This window comes from Lepidothrix coronata, unplaced genomic scaffold (assembly GCF_001604755.1).
Source record: "Lepidothrix coronata isolate B3197 unplaced genomic scaffold, Lepidothrix_coronata-1.0 Scaffold127, whole genome shotgun sequence".
In the NCBI taxonomy this organism is placed as follows: Eukaryota; Metazoa; Chordata; class Aves; order Passeriformes; family Pipridae; genus Lepidothrix; species Lepidothrix coronata.
In genome coordinates, this window is record NW_016690307.1 from 2,677,923 (window position 1) to 2,692,158 (window position 14,236).

The following is a 14,236-nucleotide window of genomic DNA, read 5'->3' on the forward strand; positions in this document are numbered from 1 at the left end:
TATGTATAAGATTTATATTTATTTAATTCAGTCATTCTAATGGTTTCATCTTTGACTTGTGTATTAATTTCCTAGTAATCTTGCTTTACTAGCATGAAACTTCATTAGCTGTGAAGAGATTTGTGGTTTTTTCCACTGCAATACTGTTGTACCTTTACTTGCTGAAGTCAAAGATCCTAGACACCTATCCAAGCTCAGTAGGTCACATTTTGTGGGCATCACAGCAATAGAAAGGGAGAAAAATAATTGACCAAATAGTGACAATGACAATCTACTTTTTGAACTGTTGGCTAACAAGACTTCCACAATTAAAACATCAAAAGATTAACATAAATGCAGTAAATGCACAAAATACAAACATTGGTTAAGTTTTTCTCACAATGTTTTAACAAACCATTTCTCAGTTTTGTTTCTGATATGTAATTCGCTACTGGTTCAACATTTCTCTGCAGGCTCTTCAAGTAAGTTTTCTGATGGCTTCAGAGTGCAGTCCCACGTGTGAATTTTGAAAATCTCTTTTCTCACCTGAAAACAAATTTAGTTTGCCTAAGTTTTCTCTAAAAAAAAAAAAAGCAACACAAACCCCCTCACAGTAATACGAATACTTTTCTTATCTGCTCAACTTTCAAGTATTTTAAAGGTCAGTTATTATTATGCTCTCTGCTTCAAGCAGGAAATTTAAAAATTCTCTACTTGTTATATTAAACTTTTGCTAGGAGCTGCAGTCAAAGAAAAGGCATGTACATCTTTCCTAAGAAGTGAGTTTTCACAAGCGTGAGACCTAATGATCCTGAAGAAAAAATTGTAGTAAAAACCTTATTTGCAAACAGAGATTTTTTTGTCAAAGAAAATTCTCTTGAGTGAAATTTCATGGTGATAGGCTCATTACTTCATCAAATTTATTTTTCTGCCAGTTCATTCAAGGAAAAGAATCCTAGCACTGCATTTCAAATTGCTACAGTTACTACCAAGAACAATAAGTATGACTCAAACTACTGACACTCATTCAGAAAATGTGAAACATCACCTTCTCCTCTCTGATCTTAGCAAGACTTCCATAGAAGTATTTCCTGGTGCACAGATTAATTATGGCAAATTCCTGGAATTCTGTTACAGTAGAGAATCATGTATTAGATCTGTTTTATGGCACCTCATCTCCTGTGCCTGAGAAGTAGTGGTTCATCTGGTGGAAAGAAATTGCAGGAGATCACTGCTCCAGGACTGCATCTGCCACCTACATAATATGCAACCTTCAGAGGCAGAGGTAGATGTCCCCTGAAGATATTTACAAACTTTATTCTAGGTGAGTTCTATCATAGAAAAACAACACAATTCAGTTTTTCAGGACTGGCTAATCACAGTCCACCTATGTGATAATTCCTTTGACATGATCCTCAGCCTGCTTTGTTCATCCTGGGTAGATGGAGTTGGAGAAGAAAAGGTTCTGCTAGCTGCATACCTGCTTATGTGAAGACTGCTGTAAGACAAGTACAGAGGCTATGCAATGTGTGCAGGAGGAGGTAATACAAGAATAACACAGGCAGGGACGCAGAACTCAAACACTGACATTTGTACTCTACTGTAACACTTGGTTCTGCCTGAATTTCAGACAGTCCTCATTTGACTTCTGAACTTATTCATTTTTTCCAGGCATCTGGAGAGTCAGAACACTGATTTTGACTGTGTGCCTTATCGGAAGATTTGTCCTTCAACAGATGTGTTTCATCAAACTGCCACAGTACTTAGCACCTTTCCCTCAGTGGTTGTTCTTGTTTTGCAAGCCTCTGTGGCTTCCAAGCTGTTCTGCCAGTGATCAAATAAGACAGAAAATGCACGAAAAAACATCCCACTCTTCAGGATATGACTTCTTTGGCAAAGGCAGCACAAACTCTCTCATAAAAACTTTGGCACTAAGGCAAAGAGAAGGACAAAGCCTTTTTCTCCACAGCTAAATAAGGTTCCCAGGAACTCAAGCTATGCTGCAAGAGAACAATCTGTCTTCAAGACTTCATGCAGTTTCTGAGGAGGCCATAAAAGAAATACCTGACACAGAGAAATGTATGTACGCACAAAATTTCTTCACCCTTTGTAGTCCATGCTTCTTCAGGGCTTTAGACAATCTTTACTAAGTGGCTCTGTCTTTCTGGCATTTCCTCCCCAGGTTTGAATACATGAATACACCAAATGAGACTTTTTTTCAATCTCCTTCTTGACCCCTTAGGCCCTCTGTGCTGGCCTGAAGTTAAGAAATACAGAATATGAACAAGTAATGAGGAAGCTGCATCCATCAGCATTTACTTTGATTCCTTTCAAATGCAAATTAGATAATATACTAGAAGACAAATAATATTGGAGCAAATATTTAAAAATACTTTTCACATCTTCTAACTCAAATACAATTATCAATAGCAATTTTGGGCAAATAGTTACCTAAGCTGATAATAATTTTGTCCAGGTGCTCTACCAAAAAGTCACATGTTCTCCTCTAGCACTGTAAGATGTACATGAAAACTTAAAACTGCATCAAATAAACAGCTCTATAAAAAGAAAAATACTGAAAGATCTCTTGAAATGTTCTTGTGTATGAAGGATAATCACTAAAAATATACCAGCATGTAAAAACTACGCATGGATTTGTAATATAGATGGTACATTAAATTAGCCAATCTATATTTTAGAGGGATTCTATGAACAAGAAGAAATGCAGATCACACTACTTTATTATATTTATATTCTACAAGTGCTTGAGGAGCAGAAGAAAAATCTACCCTCAAGAGTGTTTTAATATAGCTAATTATTTATACAGCTATTTCAAAAGATGTGCCATGCTGCTCATCTAAAATGCCATATTCACATTCTCACTAATATCAAAACACAGCTAAAGTCTTTTCAAATATGAATTTGAATTACAATAGTGACATCAGGTGGTCATCGTTGTTAATTACTGCTGTGTATTGTCATGAAATCCCTGCTATGATGGTAATGCCCATGTGTATACTTCAAGTAGTGGTAAATCAGCTAGCACTGCTTGTACAGCAACTACAGAGGTGAATTCGCTACAGATTGTCAATGTGCAGTTTAAGTTCACAGTCGAACATTTTAAATATAACCCTGTGTACAATGTAGTACAGCCCATGACATACTGCCAAAAGTAGGAGCAGAATACAAAGGCAGAGCATCCACCACAGGATGGGCTGCACCCTTAAAAGGCTGGCATCAAAAGCCTGAAGATCATCTGAACCATACAAGCATTGACACAAAGTGCCAGACATTTGAGCAGCATCAAATTCTGTGGCTAAATTCTGTCTCCACAAATGCATCCATACCACTTAGTCCTGGTACTGGCTCTGGCCCTTACTCAGCCTCTCTGCTGATGAGAATTCCACTTGTGCCCATGTGTTCTTGCTCCTTGAGTGCTTTATAGCTGTGCAAAACTATTTGTATGTACAGGCTGGATGGGTGCCAATGCACACCCTCCAACCAGTCCTCTTATTTGGATAATCAGAGAACCAGCAGAGAGGCAAGTGCCCTCATGCCTCAGAAGCCAACTTTGCTGCAGCAGATGAAGTCACAGAGACTTCAATTAATCATGCACATAAGGGCTCAGCTGGCTGGAATCAATATGCTTGGCTTTTTGGATGGATGAGAGGACTTCACTGGACAGCAAGAGAAAAGGATCACTGGGTAGTCAGGAATGCAATGAATGACCATGTGCTTATTTTTGGTGCTTTCTGAATCCACATTATGTTCCTAATATGTTGTTTCTTTCTTCACTCCCTTCCCAATGCTCATGGTCACAGTGTGACAGAAGTTATCCTAAAATTTCCCATCCTTTTCACTTCTTTATTTTTTTAATAATTTCTTTAATTTCTACATTTAAAAGCAGCATTTCCTCCTTACTGCCCTTGCTGCTTACACATTAAAGCTGTAGCCTTAGCTGTGAGGGCAGGCACCTTCTGGTAGCAACAACATGTAAGAAATCACTGGAACTCGTCACAGATTTGGGTGCAGACGTGTAGCTCTCATCCAGAGCAGATCTCAATAATACATTCTCTACTCAAACATATTTCCATATCATGCCCTGCATCTGCAGGCCTGTCTCAGTTTGATGAGACTGGAATGTTTGCTAAAGAGGATGAGTTATGAGACAGACCAAACTCCTCTCTCTCAGCAATTGTAAATCCAAAATTAAGGGGGCTCTAATCGAGGAAGTGTGGAAAAAAAGAAGAAATAACAACCCTTTATTAAAAGATATATGTGTATGTTGGCAAGAACAGTAACAGAACACAAAATAAACAACTAGACAATAGTCCTATACCCAGAAGTCCCCTTCAAACAAAGGAAAAAAAGTCTGAATACTTCTCTGTCTTTTAGCGCGGTTCTAATCCCGGTCTGCAGGGGGTGCTGTTGGATCGCTGGAGGTGCAGAGCCTGCAGTACTCTGTCGTGGTCTGCAGGGGGCGCTGTCGGGCTCTGGCGGTCACAGCGTGGGAAGGGGGTCTGGGGGGTGGTCTCGGATTGCGGGAGAAGCTGAAAAGAAAAAAACGGAGACCCTTCCCCCAATAGAAGAAGGGCAGAAGGAAAAACAGTCCACGCCCACGGGACTCACTGTTGTTCTCAGATGACGGTGTTTCAAGGCTCCTCCTTTTTTCTCCCAGTGGCCATACGGAAAACCAACTCCTTTCTCAAATTCACACAGTGTGCACAAAATGTCCCGTTTCATTTGCTAGTTGTTTTCTTGTTCTGATGTCCCCAAGTCATTATTCACTGATGTGTTACATTGGAAAGAAATTATTTCCATAGCACTTCAGTAAAAAAACCAGTACAGGAGAGGGAAGATGGCTCTCAAGCTCCCAAAGAATGTACAACGATGTACAAGGGTGGCAGATGGACCCAAAACATAGCCTGTTTTTACAAACATTTGGAGGAGTGGAGGAGGCCCATGGAATTGGAGAAAAATGAGTATCTGTTAAGAGACCTAAGATAGTAGTTAATGAGAATGCATAAATCAGTACGTTTGGTATAAAGATGGTTTAAGTATGCAGTATAATCTGTGTTGCTAAGAAGGGATTTCAGTAATGAGAATTAGATACAAAAGGATGGCTAGAAGATGTTTCATTGTATTAAATTATGTGGGACATAAGCAGGATGCAAATGGTATGGGATAAGGCATGGAGATTGTATTGGGTCCAACTGAGATGGAGTCAGCTTTCCCATAGAAACCCTCACAGTGATGTTCTTTGTAGCCAGAAAGGTGTTGATGAGATGCTGCATTTTGGCTACTGCTGAGCAGTGCTGCCCTAGCATCAAAGCTCCAACACCAATCTGTCCAACATTTTTCCCATCCCTAAAGGCCAGTAGGCTGGGGGTAGGCAAGAGGCTGGGAAGGGACAAAGCCAGGATAGTTGACCCAAGCTGAGCAAAGAGATATTCTGTACTAAATGATATCGCACTCAGAAATAAAACTAAGAGAAAGGAGGAAAGGGAAGAAGAGCATTCCTCATTAAGATGGTTGTCTTCTGGAGCATCCATTATGCATACCAAGGCCCTACTTCCCAATTACTGGTTGGACATCACCTGCTAATGGGATGATTAAACTGCCTTCATCTCAAGTCGTGAATTCTTTTTCATCTTATATTCTTATATCAGGTCCTGCTAAGGAGGGGAGTGATAGAGTGGGCACTTGGTGAACAGTCAAAGTCAACTCACTACATCTTTACACAGAATAAAACCACTAAGTCAGCTCTTCCCTATAGGAACATTACACCAAGGTGCTTCTGAAAGGACACAGTCCAATTACAGCCCAATTTTTTTTTCTCTGTGTGTCTTTCTAGGTGTCCCGGCCATTTCCATCAATAAAGCAATAAATCATCTGTATTATTTGTGCTTTACTTGACACCAAAATGAGACTGCTGAAAAAGTATCCAAAAGCTTAGCAGGCACTTAGTGCTTAGAAGCACTCAATAACAGAATAAAAAGAAAATCTCAACTTGTACTGTGTTTTTCAAAGAAGTATGGGACACTTGGACACCAGAAGAGGTTCATAATTCTTTTTTAATTGTCAGGCAGACACAGCACATGAAAAGTAGACACTTGTAGAAAAGCAATGTATGATGACATGTATTCATAAACACAGAAGCCTTCAGAGAGTTTAACATCTTCCATAAGCCAACCTAAAGCTACTATCTCCTTCCTAAGCCTAAATTGCATAATAAATGAATAATCAGAAATCTGAATGATTTTTTTTAAATATCAATTATATAAAACCCGTGTAATCTTACCTGTCTTTGTCCTCATTATTTTCTACCTCTTTCCCATCTATTCCTTGTACTCTTTAATTAGTTTTGATCAATTTAGAGACTATTTAAGAAAACAGAATCTATCTTTTGTTTTGTTTGTCTTAAGTACAAATATTTCTAACCCAAGTTTAAACCTTTGATCCCTAAAGAAAGAATAAAAATTATTATTTTCCTACAAGAACTTTAAACTCTTCCAGACTTACAGAAGCAAGTTAGACTCAAATTTCCAATGTCAACTTGTCTCAGAAGTTCTCACTCAAGGAAAATTTAAGTGAGATTAACTTCCCATTTTGTCACTCAGGAAAGGTGCAACAGCAGAACAAACTTCTTTAATTTTGAAACTGCAATATTTTCTGATGAATCTGTGCTGAAGATGAAAAGGATTTGCATCCTGCATATTTCCTCTTTTATCTTTATTTTACCTATAAATACAGCATAACTACTACAACATAAATACCTTCAGTTTGAGGGTCATGTTCTAAACTACTTTGTATTTGATGCTCTTAAAAGTTACTCTTCATAAAAATTTTGAAAATTTAGTTGTGATAAATTTGCTGATATATGCACCTGTACTAGCGATTTTCTCTTTTGGAAATATTTACACAGAGATGTATTTCTGGTTTACAGAACCAGATGAAATTTCTTTTTTTCCTTGAAGACCACAAGGTGGCATGTGAAACATACAATAAACATACTTGAAAGAATAGAGTATAAAAGTTCTACCAGATGAGTACTGGTAGAATGAGTACTCAGACAGTTTTAGAAAGCAGTCTAAATTTTTGGGGGAGGTTTGCCTTTTTCAGTCCAAGCTCTTTGCAATGGAAAGGGAATTAGGTGTGCAAGCCTTTTATTAACAAGGAGGGATTCTAATATAAAAGTATATAATGGCATTCTAACACAGACACTGGGCCTTGATACCCACTGAGTAATCAGTGTAAACTTCAGAAAATTTCTTCCGTGATTTCCATTCAACAACCATAAGAACCAGATGAACATCCTGCATGTGGTTGTGGTGCTAAATCTTCATTTTAATGAAAACTTAATTAAGAGCTTTTTTAAACATTAAACTCTATTTTAAAATGGAAAAATATGGCATATGGTACTGTTTTGCTACACCATGGAAGGTCTGAGCCTGTTCACATTGATGTCTGAGTACAGTGAAAATTTTTTCACTTATCTCACACACTTCCAAATTCAGTAGATTCAGCAGACGCCACTGGGGTGCCTAAAGGACTCTGAAGCTGTAAGGATGTTAACTGCTAGGAGCTGTTTGTTGGGGTGTCTTCTTTTCACGCACTCTCTGAGATGATAACATTACATTTTTGCCATGGCCAAGAAAGATTGCATCATGTTGATGTGTCCAGTTTTCTAAACTGCACTCCAGGGAAACAACTTCGCTCCTCAGATCACTTCAAACACATTCCAAAACCCATGTCTGCCCCATCCCAGCTACCACCTCAGCCTGTCTGTGCTATTCTCTCCTGTACAATGGGGAGCTGTGGTAACTCAAGGCCTGTTAAATCTTTACAGGCACTTCATATATTGACCGAATGTCAATAAGTTGATTAAAGACACCCACAGAAGAGCTAATACTGATGGGCATTCAGAAGAATTGAACCTGCAGGAGTGGTACTGGCACATGGACTAGTAAATTAAGCCCTCATTTGATATAGGGTTTGCACATATATTGTTCATGAAAATATTCCAACTTCATTTTTGTTTCTGCTTTTTTTTAAATTATATTTTTCTGGAATTTACCCTCTCCCAAACTGTTACATTTGTGCTGAAAATATGCCTTACGTTATTCCTAGATGACACATGCTTATTACTTTTACAAAGAGGAAGAGAGGGCCACGTGTTTATGGTCAAAAAAATGATTAACATGGTTGATTCATTTTGTCTTACTATAAATTACTTTAAACGTAAGTACTATTGCTAAAAGGCATAGACTTTCAGCAGAATACTCATCAGGAATTATCTGCTCCTAAATGAACAAGAATTAATTGCACTTACTAACAAAATGACTCAGTCTTGGATTCTCAGAATCACAGAATCTGGGCCAGATTTGACCTTTGTTCAAACCAGAAGATTTTCAAACCTGGAAACTGGAGCTATTGCTTCTATTGAGCATTCAGCTTTGTACTACACTAAGTATCTTGAGTTCCTACAAGTCTTAGCTCCTCATTTCACTTACAGATAGGCTGCATCTTAATTTGATTTCAAGGCACATAGGCGTTGTCAAATAAACATGACAATTTTTTCCCTTACAGAAATGCCAATACAAACCACAAAACAAAAAGCAAATGCAAATGTTTATCATTTCTAGCTCCTTGATTTGACCACCTGATTCTACACATCCATTCAATTACCTACACCTCGCCTTGCAGTCTTGTAGCTAAGTAATGAATGTTGTTATCCTTTATGACTCTGTCATGATTGATAACTTGACAGGTATTTGGAAAGAATTGTAGCTATTCAAACCCCAGGACAGAGATCCAACAGATTATGTACTTCTGGGAACTGTAATTATAGACCTAGGAAATTTGTAACATTCTAGGAGGTGCTTTGAATCATAGAATTATAGAATGGTTTGGGTTGGAAGAGGCCGTAAAAATCATCTAATTCCAACCCTCCTGCAATGGGGGTTGGATCTAGACCAGGTTTTTTAGACCTCCATCCAGCCTGGCCTTGAACACTTGCACGGATGGGGCATCCACAGCTTCTCTGGGCAACCTGTTCCAGTGCCTTATCACCTTCACAGTAAAGATTTTTTTTCCTAATATCTAATCTAATCCTACTTTCAGTTTTAATCCATTCCCCCTCGTCCTGTCACTACATTCTCTTGTACATCTCATACATCTTTCCTGTAGGCTCCTTTTAGGTACTGTAAGGCTGCAATTAGGTCACCCCTAAGCTTTCTCTTTTCTAAGCTGAACACTTCCAATTCTTTCAACCTTTACCCGGAGCAGAGGTGCTCCATCCTTCTAATAATCTTGGTGTCCCTCCTCTGGATTTGTTCCAACAGGTTTATGTCCTTCCTGTGCTGGGGACCCCAGAGCTGGACACAGTACTCCAGACAGGGTCCCAGCAGAGCAGAGCAGAGGGGGAGAATCACCTCCCTCAATCTGCTGACTTTGCATCAACCTGCTGCACCTGTAAAACAGTTTAAATTTAAGAAGAGAAAAAGAAGGAAGAAAAATAAATTTTGCTCTAATGCACTGCTGAAAGAAAATTTTTCATCTTTCTCTCAGCTGAAATAATTTTGTGGGAAACACCAAGAACATCAACATTTTAGACATTTTAGAAAACCAAAATAAAGGTTAAAACCTAGAAGTAGGGTGAAGGGGGAAGCTAAAGAATTTGAGGAAATACCCAGCCTAAAAAATGAACATAGCCTAATCCTGAATATAGTAGACCACTGAATACCTTATACTACCTGCCCTTGTAAAGTCAGAAGTGTCAGGGCATGCTCCTAGGCCTGCCTGGCACTCATCTGCCAGAAATTAGAATTCTGTTAGAATAATCCCTTTTGGCTCATGAGAAATACCACTCTTCTAAACAATCTCCATGCTTCAGGAACTAAACCTAGGAACTATTCATAACAGGCATTTCTGATACAGATTCTCTGTTTCGGGTGGATGACTGTCATCCTGTGCTAGTTGGCCTTATTGGTAAGAAATGATCCAGCACATGTTTACTAGATTCAGCACCTAGGATAAACCTGGACTCCACATGGTCCCAGAGAATCCAAGTAAGCACATGTTGAAAAAGGCACAGAAGAGTACCACAGTGTTATTTTGTCCAAGAAGAACCCTTCAAAATCTCATTTCCTTCCTCCTTCTCTGCTGAGCATTTCCCTCTGCGTTACTTCCACACAGAGAGGTTCACTGTGTTCATGAGAAGCTGGTGGCTAGGAAGAGGACTAGCTTCATTAAGTTGCCCAGGTCCCACAAGGAAGAGGAGAACAGAAGAAGCTCAGTGAAAATAGCAAATAAACACTGAAATTATGCAAGTGTGAGGTGGCTTTGTTAAACTGCTAGTGCTGAAAGGAAATGCCATTTATCTTCAAAAGAATACCAGAGACATTATCCTGACATCATACTCATGACACGTCACCACCATATGTGCACCGGCAATAGCACAGCATGGAAATAAAAACCCAGGTGACTCAGAAGCATCGTACCCCAAGCACTTCCTCGCTCCCTCCAAACTGCCAGAAAAGCTCCCAGCAGCTCTGCCCCTTGATTCAGTCAGCTGGGTAGCGTCAACATGTTGTAATAGCTGGATACAAGTACTTTCGTGTACATCTCTTAATAAAAAATTCTGTCAGCAGATATCTAAAACAATAGGTAACAACTTCCAAAAGAATCCAGATGTTCAGGAACAGCTCACCTAGTGTGAGGCACACGCTGACAAGGAGGAGTTTGTTAAAGCTGATAGGAGACTACACTCATGATTGCAGAGGGTGTTGGTTTCTAATAGACATAGATCCGAGCAAGTGTATCATTACATTATCAGAGTGACAGCAGGTAAAACAGGATCTCAGCCAGAATCACCTGATGTTTTGTTTCAGACAAATATCAGGATGGAAACAATTTCACACTGGTAAGAACAAGCACAATTGAAGAGGTTGCTACAAAACTCCTTCATTCCTGCAATATGGATAATACAAAATATTGAGACAAAATATTCCTTCTAAAAAGGCTAGTATAAACCAAATACCCATTCTCTTTTTGTTTAAAAGCTAAGAAAATCCACAAAATAAAAAGCAAAGACAAAGGCATTGTGCTTACCAAATAAAAACTCATTTTCTGAAACAGGATCCTTTATACAACTCTAAAGATACAACTAAAATTTAAGAACTATCAAGAGTTGAGAGAAAAATAATACTTTTTCCCCAAATGTTTCAGAATATTTAATAGGTAACAGGGTCTGTCATGTTTAAGTCCAACAGTAAAAATACAGTAAAATTGTTCAAGATACGAAACAACTAAATATGTAAGTCCATGTTCTGACTATTGACATGATTCTATATTGCTTCATATGATCACATATAGTTTATCTAAGTATTACAAATTTAAGACTAGCATTTCCCTGTCCTCAAGGTAGTCATATCCAGTAAATGTTGATAATGGATATTAAATGTTATATGATCACAGGAAATTAGTGACTTAAGCAAATGTTCAATTATCTTTATGAGACATAACCACTTTCGTTACTTGATTTTAATCACTTACCATTTTTTTTACTACTTTGCTAAAAATGTGACAGCTTGTTATACAATCGTCCCAAATTTTATGGGCAAGATAATAATTCCATCTTGCTGGGCCTGTTATTTTAAATTATGTCATAAATAGGATCCTACTTGCAAAATACCTGTAAATATCACCAAAAAGAAGAAGAAAAAAAAAAGTAGTCTGAAAAATGAGGCAGGACAGATGCTGATCATCACAGTAGAGGTGCCACTGTTTCATGGGAGCCATTAGTATCTGTCCTCTCTGAATATTGTGTCACTTTGTATGGGAAGCACAGCACCAGAAGGCAAGGCAGCTGAGGTGGAAGAATATGAGGTGGAAGAAGATGATACACAGGTAGGTCTCTTGCCAGGTCTTTTCCAAATTGGTCACAGCTAGGTGACACATCCAGACTGAGATCCATCCTGGATCCCAACATACAGTCATAGCTTCTAAACATCTGTGTGAATACCTGTTTACAGCAGAAATATAAAAGCCCTTTCCAGCTTATGCTGCCCACAGGGAAGAATCTCAGAAAGCAGATACTACCTCAGTCTGGAAAATGTGTTTAATTTCAGATGTTATTTTATTTGATCTTTTAAAGAGATACAAGGAAAGAAAAGCATTTTATAAGTCTGTATCATCATATACTGATCACATAGTAGCCGCCCTCCTAGATTTCGCAAGCTGAAGACTAAGCTCACTGACGTAGCTGTCACACTTTCTGAACCATTCATTACAACCCTATCAAACCACTAGGAATACTACACACACGAAAAGTATCCTCTTTGCTGTGGACCTTTGCTTATCTCATTATCAGTGGAGATCTTCAGAGAATTCTCCTGTGAAAGGAAGAGTCAGACCAAAGACTTCTTAACAAGAATGAAAAGGACTGTGTGGGAAATCTCACAAGTTAAGAATTCAAAGAAGAAACCAAGAGGCTGCTATTTATCTGTCACATGATCTCAATACTGTTTCCATCATTTAGAAACAGTATTTAACAAAAACTTCTGTTTTATCAAAAGTTTGATCTACTTTAGGACCTCAGCCTTGCCGCCAAACTGTTGTTAGGGATAGGGCTTAGGGAGTCACAACACCTACAGTTCCAGGAACACTGCATGCCAAGGGAAGGATGGCACTGCACCAACATTGCTGCCTCTACATCCACGTTTTAGAACCACAATAACTTCCTTGGGGTTTAAGTTAGTATACTTAAAACTATATAATATACATTAAATCAACGAAGCACATGGCAATAAGGTGCAAATAATTTTTTAGTATAGTGACATAATATCTTAATGGGAAATATCATAAGCATGTATTTACACATTGGTTTTGTAGTGTATGCTCACAGTAATTGTCCGTTGCATAATATTTTCTTTAGGAAACAAAATCCTTCTTATATATCAAAGCTGAAATGGTATGACAAATAGTGCTACCAACATGATAAATACAGAGAGGGATATGCATAAACATACGCCCAAAAGCTGCATATTGCAAATATTGCCTCAAAATTACAATTCTGGGAAACTACCTAGTGGATCTAAAGGACACAGGCTAAGTGAAAACTGAAAGTAGAGTAAGTCACCGCTTGCTTTATATGGCTCCTCGGTATGTTCGTAATGCTGCAGCATTTGGAGGATATAAGTCATCCAAGATACAAGAAAATTGGAAAAACAGCAAAGCTACTAAAGTACTAGGACCTAGACAGAATGGAAAAATAGTTGCCATGCCTTAAAATGAACGCTGTGAAATATTGTACAATATCGTAGTCTGAAAACTCAGCTCCTTTCCCTCATTCTAACCAATCCATATGTCTCACCATTACTGGGAGAAAAGAGGAGAGGTGAAAAGCCACAGGTGCTTAGGCCCTGATCCACGCACATGGAAAGGTGATTTGCTGTTTACCTCTATTTCATCCTGTGAAACTGTCACTCCTTGTGGAAAGCTACAGACCTCTACCTCTAAATTAAAGCATTTTGTTAGTCTGTGAGAACTTGACTTGGTGAACAGGCCTTACGAAACCTTCCTGCGCAACCCTCATGTAAAGCTCTCATAAACACCTCAGTGTATCAGGCAGCTTGCCTTGAGCAGGGGCAAGGGTGAACTCGCACTTACTGGAAATTTCGAAATTACTTTTTTGAAATGCCGCTATCCTTAAAAGTCTTCCTAGTACAGACAGGAGATAAGCAAGTGCATGAGATAACGCTCTTCTCACTTCACCTGAGCAGTGAATATATCTGGGATGGGGCACTGAGCAACCTGGTCCAGCGGAAGGTTCCCTGCCCATGGCAAGGGAGTTGGAACTGGATGATCTTTAAGGTGCCTTCCAACTCAAACCATTCTATGATTGTATGGAGTGAACGAATCACTGCGGCGATCTGCGTTCGGCTCTGGCATCCTGCATCATCTTTCGGAAACAGAACTAACACGTCCCTCGCCGCCCTCCCGGACGGAGGGGGATGCTTCCCTCTCTCCCCCTCTCCAGCCTGAGTAATGCCCCCTGGATGGGGTGGGGGGATGTTCCATCCATGGCCGAGGGATGATTCCCGGTACCTGGCTCCCCGAAGGAGGAGACTCCGGCCTGGCCCGCTCTCCCTGGGGTCAGCCGGGACCGGCTCTGCTCTCCCTCAGCTCGCTCCTCCCACCGACGCGGGAACCGCGGGAGGCCCTTTCCGTGCGGAAGGGAAGTGGCTCCTCCGTG